The 7,500-nt window shown below is 39.9% G+C and overlaps 1 protein-coding gene across 1 annotated transcript in view; it reads left to right on the top strand.

Moving 5' to 3' along the window:
* LOC138008785 (uncharacterized) overlaps positions 1-7,500 on the top strand; it is a 30,079-nt gene that overhangs the window by 6,571 nt on the left and 16,008 nt on the right. The window lies entirely within an intron of this gene.

The raw sequence follows: 7,500 nt of genomic DNA, 5'->3' as shown, positions 1-7,500 counted from the left end.
TTCTAATTGCCTGTATCTCAAACTGTGGGGTTGTGTGTCGCTCATGTTGCGTTTCAAATTTTCTAAGATGTCGTTTGACGATTGGTGGTCGACGACGGCCTCTTCCGCTGAATCCACAGACATCACTGTCTCATTTTCCTCCTCACGTTGGGGTGAATCAACTGCAGGCGGCAACACGTCTGTAAAAGACATTGTTCGAAGGGCTTCCTTATCAAGCTCAGGAAGAGTGCCATCGAGATGTTCTACCTGTGAATCTTGGTCTTCTTCGGTGCCGTCCGACGTTTCTTTCTCGTCGTCTGGTTTGCGTGCCTTCCCTGCTGCCCACACTATGCAGTCCATGGGATGTTTTCTGAGCCATTCCGAGGCTCTCTTCTTGGGCGTGGCCAGACTCTTAAAGGTGTAATTACGCAGCCTACGTTCCATTGCCGGTTGATCTTCAGGCTTAAACTGCAATTTCTGTTGGGCCGTGAGAAACATAGGACAGCGGTTAATGAACGATCTGGCTGTTTGGTACTTGATATTGCATGCCGTGAATCCACCTTGGGTCAAGATTTTCCAATCGTCAATGTCCATGGTTGACGTAGACGCTTCATCTATGAAAATCACTTCGGTAGACTTTGTTATCATGGCCTTGTTAAAGACCCGCTGTTTGGTTATCGTAGCTACGTTGGAATGGTGGATGAGACCGAGGATTGGATGGAAGAGGCTGGTTTTGCCACTGTTGGCGTCACCGATCAGACAAGGGACTCTGTCCTTGTGGCGCTTTTGATTGAAGTTGAGCAACTTTAAGTAATCCTCGCAGAACTCGGCAATTTCTCCGTCGGAAAGGCTGTTTTCCAGAATTTCTCTGAAGTATTTTGGTTCGGGCCTTTTTCGTGAGTCGTACCTGCTGAACGCACGTGGAGTGACCATGCCGATCTTTTCATCTGGGATTGGGTTCTCTAAGAAGTGTCTGTCCTTAACCGACCAGCAATAACCAGCTTCTACTTCAATGAGGTTGTAATCGATGAAAATTGGTCGAATCACTTCGCAGTCGGGGTCGCCAAGGATTTCAATGACCTTTTTCATGTCCCTGAGTAGCCTCGCTTTAAAAAAATCGTTTGCCGCCAAACAATTGACAAAGGCTCGCATTTCGCACTTGTAGGCGTATGTGAACTTGGCTGCAGGGACCTTTTTGTAAATTTTACCACGGAACAGGGCGTATTCCATTTTCTTCATGGCTATTCCTATGTCATTCACCAGAACGGTCAACTTATCTGACAAACGGGCTTCCTCATCCGGGTGCATCGTTTTTCTGATACCGTCCTTCAAGCCGAACGTGTCTATTTGCAGCTTTGCCTCTTGAAGTTTTGCGACAGCAGCCTGTAACGCGGAGCTGAAAGATGAATTTATCAGCCATACTCTGGCGACGTTCTCTGTACCGCACTGTTGCGAGTCCAACAAATCTTCCTCGCCCAGCATTCTCTCCACCTCGTTTCGGAAGCAATTTTCGTATGATAAATTGACTAACTCCTGTATCAAAGGGTTCTTGTGATCCTTCAGGACCTTGAAGAGCTCTTTCATAGCCGCTGACTCTTTCCCTTCGTTGAATGGTATCTGTGAACAGAGCAGTTGCATTATCAACTCACACTTGTACTGTCAAACATTCATTAAATATTTCTCTTCGTTCGTAGCATCGCTACAGGCTTAAGTGTGTGTGGAGTGAAATCACGGGTTTTAAACTTCTAACGCTAAGGAAAGTTACTTCGACATACCCTGGACTTGGGCTTTTCCACTTATGCGTTCTCCAAATCACATTACTCAGCACACGGTCATGTTCTCAATCCCTTTTTTTTTTTAACAGTTTCTTAATCGATCGATCTCAGATATTTGCCATTACGACTAACAGGGGCGGCAAAGGATGAACTTTTCAATGTTGCAAAACTAAAGCCTGCAAATAGTTTCCAGCAACGTTAACGCATATTAGGAAGGGCATGCATTATAAAGATAAAGGGTATGCACCTGTTGTGTCTCCGTTTCTACGCCGCATTCCAATAGGGCACGGTGTATTATCAGAGGGTTTGCAGGGGCACCATTTGGCGTTGTTAAGGCAATCCAGTAGTTGATTGAAGGACACAATTTCTCGTTTATCACGCTAGGATAGCTTGAAATCCACTCTTCGCTTACAGCACCTGCCACTTGACTTGATGTTAATGAATTGTCATCACTTTCATCGCTATCGTCTTCCTCTTCGTTTTCTTTCTTTTTTCGTCGTCTTTTTTTGCGGCTTTGTGCACTTATTGCTCCAAAGAATAGCGCCACATTTTTTATTCCTGTGGAAAAAAAAAAAAAAAAGGAAAAAGAAAAGAATAGTAAGACTCACAAGCAAACTCGTGTTTTTGTAAAAGCAAACTAAAATCAATCAAGTTACTGCTTCTTACCGCAAATTGCTTTGTCACAAGTATCCCTGGTTTTACATATGTTCTTCCAAGCTCTTTGAATGCCTACTTCGTCGACTTTGCACACACACTGTGCCTTCACAATACTACATTTTCCCGCGATTATTGGACTTACATAACACAAGGCCGCACTCTTGATCGCTTGACTGTTAAGTTGACGACAAGGATATCTGGTCCTGTTCATGTTGTGTCTGCTCGTTTTTTGCTCTAGAGGCCTCTGAATTTATATCAAAATCGACTTGTGACATCTCGAGGAATAAAATTTAAAAGAAACGGGAATTTATAAAAGTGTTTAATTTGAGGTTTCAAATTGCCTTTCAGCGACTTGTTCAATTGATCTCATTACCCTGGTGAATTCATGACAAACAATGAAAGGAGTGCACCAAAAATATTCTCTTTTGGGCATCTGAAATACGCAAAGAGTCATTTGAGTAACAAGTGTAATGTTCGTAGATTGCGTTCCATGACACCGTTTGAAAGAGAAGCAATTGGTAATCTAAGTCTATTGAGGCATCCCATGCGCAAGTTCAAAATCATTTCACACAACGTAGCATATTAGTATTCTTCATACGTAAATCGGAAAGCAGTTTTTATGAATTTGTGCGAGGAGTGTTCATTGTTCTCCTCAATTGGAGGAATTGGTGTTGATTGCGTTGTTCGGGAAACTTGTTAACGGGTGTGGCGTTTGTAGATTGCATTCCATAGCACCTTGCTTGCACTGCATTCCGTTTGAAAGAGTAGCACTTGGTAATCTTATCTTGTAATGTCAAGCATCTTAAATTAAGGTCAAGTTCAAAATTATTTCACACGAAAACTTGATTGCTTGGTGTCGACTGTTCTCGGTTCGTTGCATAATATAGTGTTACTTGTGTTGTCAAAGTTCAGAAAGCTAATATCTGATTGAGACAAACAGAACGAGGTTGAGCAGGAAAATTCAAAACAACACTGACTTTAAAGAAAATGCACATCAGACGTTTTACAGGGACATAAAGGTGGCTAGGAACAACTTCAGCGAGACCACTCATTGAGGGGAAAATGATTTATCCGTAAAATTCGTGACATCCAGCCACGGGACAAACTTTTTAACAGGCCAGAAGGAACTTGCAGTTTAATGTGACAATCATCATTATCATTACTTGATTTGAAAGATAAGTACTTTAAATGTAAAATCAACAGTTTCCACGAAATCCGTGCAATCCAACCAAAATACAGTTTTCTTAACGGGCCGTGAAACAAACAAACAAACAACCAGGAAGAATGCATACATGTCATTTTGGGGAAATGAGAGTTCGGCTACCAAAAAATTCAATCCCCAAGTCAACTCATAGGGGAGAGCTTTGTTTATAATGTGTGGCCTAAAGATAAGTTTCTCATAAAGAACTATGGAACAACAAACGGGAATTTATAAAAGTGTTTAATTTGAGGTTTCAAATTGCCTTTCAGCGACTTGTTCAATTGATCTCATTACCCTGGTGAATTCATGACAAACAATGAAAGGAGTGCACCAAAAATATTCTCTTTTGGGCATCTGAAATACGCAAAGAGTCATTTGAGTAACAAGTGTAATGTTCGTAGATTGCGTTCCATGACACCGTTTGAAAGAGAAGCAATTGGTAATCTAAGTCTATTGAAGCATCCCATGCGCAAGTTCAAAATCATTTCACACAACGTAGCATATTAGTATTCTTCATACGTAAATCGGAAAGCAGTTTTTATGAATTGGTGCGAAGAGTGTTCATTGTTCTCCTCAATTGGAGGAATTGGTGTTGATTGCGTTGTTCGGGAAACTTGTTAACGGGTGTGGCGTTTGTAGATTGCATTCCATGGCACCTTGCTTGCACTGCATTCCGTTTGAAAGAGTAGCACTTGGTAATCTTATCTTGTAATGTCAAGCATCTTAAATTAAGGTCAAGTTCAAAATTATTTCACACGAAAACTTGATTGCTTGGTGTCGACTGTTCTCGGTTCGTTGCATAATATAGTGTTACTTGTGTTGTCAAAGTTCAGAAAGCTAATATCTGATTGAGACAAACAGAACGAGGTTGAGCAGGAAAATTCAAAACAACACTGACTTTAAAGAAAATGCACATCAGACGTTTTACAGGGACATAAAGGTGGCTAGGAACAACTTCAGCGAGACCACTCATTGAGGGAAAAATGATTTATCCGTAAAATCCGTGACATTCAGCCACGGGACAAACTTTTTAACAGGCCAGAAGGAACTTGCAGTTTAATGTGACAATCATCATTATCATTACTTGTTTTGAAAGATAAGTACTTTAAATGTAAAATCAACAGTTTCCACGAAATCCGTGCAATCCAACCAAAATACAGTTTTCTTAACGGGCCGTGAAACAAACAAACAAACAACCAGGAAGAATGCATACATGTCATTTTGGGGAAATGAGAGTTCGGCTACCAAAAAATTTAATCCCGAAGTCACTCATAGGGGAGAGCTTTGTTTATAATGTGTGGCCTAAAGATAAGTTTCTCATAAAGAACTATGGAACTTCAACTTCTCGCAAACTGAAAGAGAAGTACTGGACATGTCAAATCAACAGTTTCCGTGAAATCCGTGCAATCCAACCAAAATACAGTTTTCTTAACGGGCCGTGAAACAAACAAACAAACAACCAGGAAGAATGCATACATGTCATTTTGGGGAAATGAGAGTTCGGCTACCAAAAAATTTAATCCCGAAGTCACTCATAGGGGAGAGCTTTGTTTATAATGTGTGGCCTAAAGATAAGTTTCTCATAAAGAACTATGGAACTTCAACTTCTCGCAAACTGAAAGAGAAGTACTGGACATGTCAAATCAACAGTTTCCGTGAAATCCGTGAAATCCAGCCAAAATACAGTTTTTTTGACTGGCCATGAACTTCCAGTTTGATTAGGCAGTCGACGGACTAATCTTTTTCTAGGACACGGTGGATTTTACGGATTTGACGGAAATGTCTGATAGATAAATGTAATACATCTCTTTTTATCTGTAAGTATCTCTTATAGAAAGAAATATATATTAATATTTTTTAATATCAATGTAAGATACTTGCAGTTTGAAAGAGAAGAACTAAATTTAAATGAAAATCAACAGTTTCCGTGAAATCCGTGAAATCCAGCCAAAATACAGTTTTCTTGACTGGCCATGAACTTCCAGTTTGATTAGGCAGTCGACGGACTAATCTTTTTCTAGGACACGGTGGATTTTACGGATTTGACGGAAATGTCTGATAGATAAATGTAATACATCTCTTTTTATCTGTAAGTATCTCTTATAGAAAGAAATATATATTAATATTTTTTAATATCAATGTAAGATACTTGCAGTTTGAAAGAGAAGAACTAAATTTAAATGAAAATCAACAGTTTCCGTGAAATCCGTGAAATCCAGCCAAAATACAGTTTTCTTGACTGGCCATGAACTTCCAGTTTGATTAGGCAGTCGACGGACTAATCTTTTTCTAGGACACGGTGGATTTTACGGATTTGACGGAAATGTCTGATAGATAAATGTAATACATCTCTTTTTATCTGTAAGTATCTCTTATAGAAAGAAATATATATTAATATTTTTTAATATCAATGTAAGATACTTGCAGTTTGAAAGAGAAGAACTAAATTTAAATGAAAATCAACAGTTTCCGTGAAATCCGTGAAATCCAGCCAAAATACAGTTTTCTTGACTGGCCATGAACTTCCAGTTTGATTAGGCAGTCGACGGACTAATCTTTTTCTAGGACACGGTGGATTTTACGGATTTGACGGAAATGTCTGATAGATAAATGTAATACATCTCTTTTTATCTGTAAGTATCTCTTATAGAAAGAAATATATATTAATATCTTTTAATATCAATGTAAGATACTTGCAGTTTGAAAGAGAAGAACTTAATTTAAATGAGAATCAACAGTTTTCTGTCATTTTTTCTTGACTGGCCGTGAACCTCCAGTTTGCGGACCAGGCAGTCGACAGGCAAATCTTTTTCCAGAACACGGTGGATTTTACGGATTTCACGGATTTCCTATAGAGAACTGACTAACAGGAGGTAGTATGACGTTTGCAATTGTATTGCAAGCATACTTACTACTGCAACCCCTTTCGAAAGTGTTTTTCATGTGTACTAATTATCGACGTGGACCGAAATAAAAAGGGAACGAAGAAATACGGGAAACGATCTTTCTTTCTTTCCTTCTTTCTTTCTTTCTTTCTTTCTTTCTTTCTTTCTTTCTTTCTTTCTTTCTTTCTTTCTTTCTTTCTTTCTTTCTTTCTTTCTTTCTTTCTTTCTTTCTTTCTTTCTTTCTTTCTTTCTTTCTTTCTTTCTTTCTTTCTTTCTTTCTCTCTTTCTTTAAGAGCGACGTTAAACAATTTGCGGAGTTCAAGCATGCGACGTTTTTGAGCTGCGGACGGCAACCAGAAGTGAGCAAAATGGCGGCCATTTTGGAATAAGATGTATGACAGCTGAAATTCATCGCATGATTCTTTGGCATTCATTGGTTCACCGGCTCTTACGGGATATAACTCGCACTCATAAGTGACCAGCCTCCGGCCAGTTAGCTTAGCAGCTTAGTTGATAGAGCTGTGTGTTCAAATCCCGTTCAAGCGTGGCCGGGGAGATTTCAGTTTTTCTTCGCGACTGTTGAAGTTGCTCAAGGAACTGCCGCATGATCTCCAACTCTCGCATTAAATTAATCTCGACCCCAGAGCTCTCCTCTCGACTGAGGGAGAGAAGAGCACTGGGGAACCCTAAAACAAAGTGTCCTCTCATTGGTTTTCGTGAAAAACAATCAAAAGCGTCTTTAATTGGTGCATTCATGTTAGCTCGAAGAGTGAGCAGGCGCCGTAAGGTTCAAATAGCCATTTTTTGGCTGTAAGAACCCTAAGGCGCATGTTCTCCTACATAGAGTCTTCCAGAGCCTTGGGTCGATCCGAGGCTCTTGTGACGAGAAGAATGGTATTGCATGAGAAATGGGGTGAAATCTTGAGTTTAATAACAGTGTGTAACACTGAATGTTTTTGTAACGACGTTGAAAAGCCTTCTTGTGATCCATGTTGTCTGTTCC

This window comes from Montipora foliosa, chromosome 6 (genome assembly GCF_036669935.1).
Source record: "Montipora foliosa isolate CH-2021 chromosome 6, ASM3666993v2, whole genome shotgun sequence".
Taxonomy (NCBI): Eukaryota; Metazoa; Cnidaria; class Anthozoa; order Scleractinia; family Acroporidae; genus Montipora; species Montipora foliosa.
This window is presented reverse-complemented; position numbering and strand designations above follow the sequence as displayed.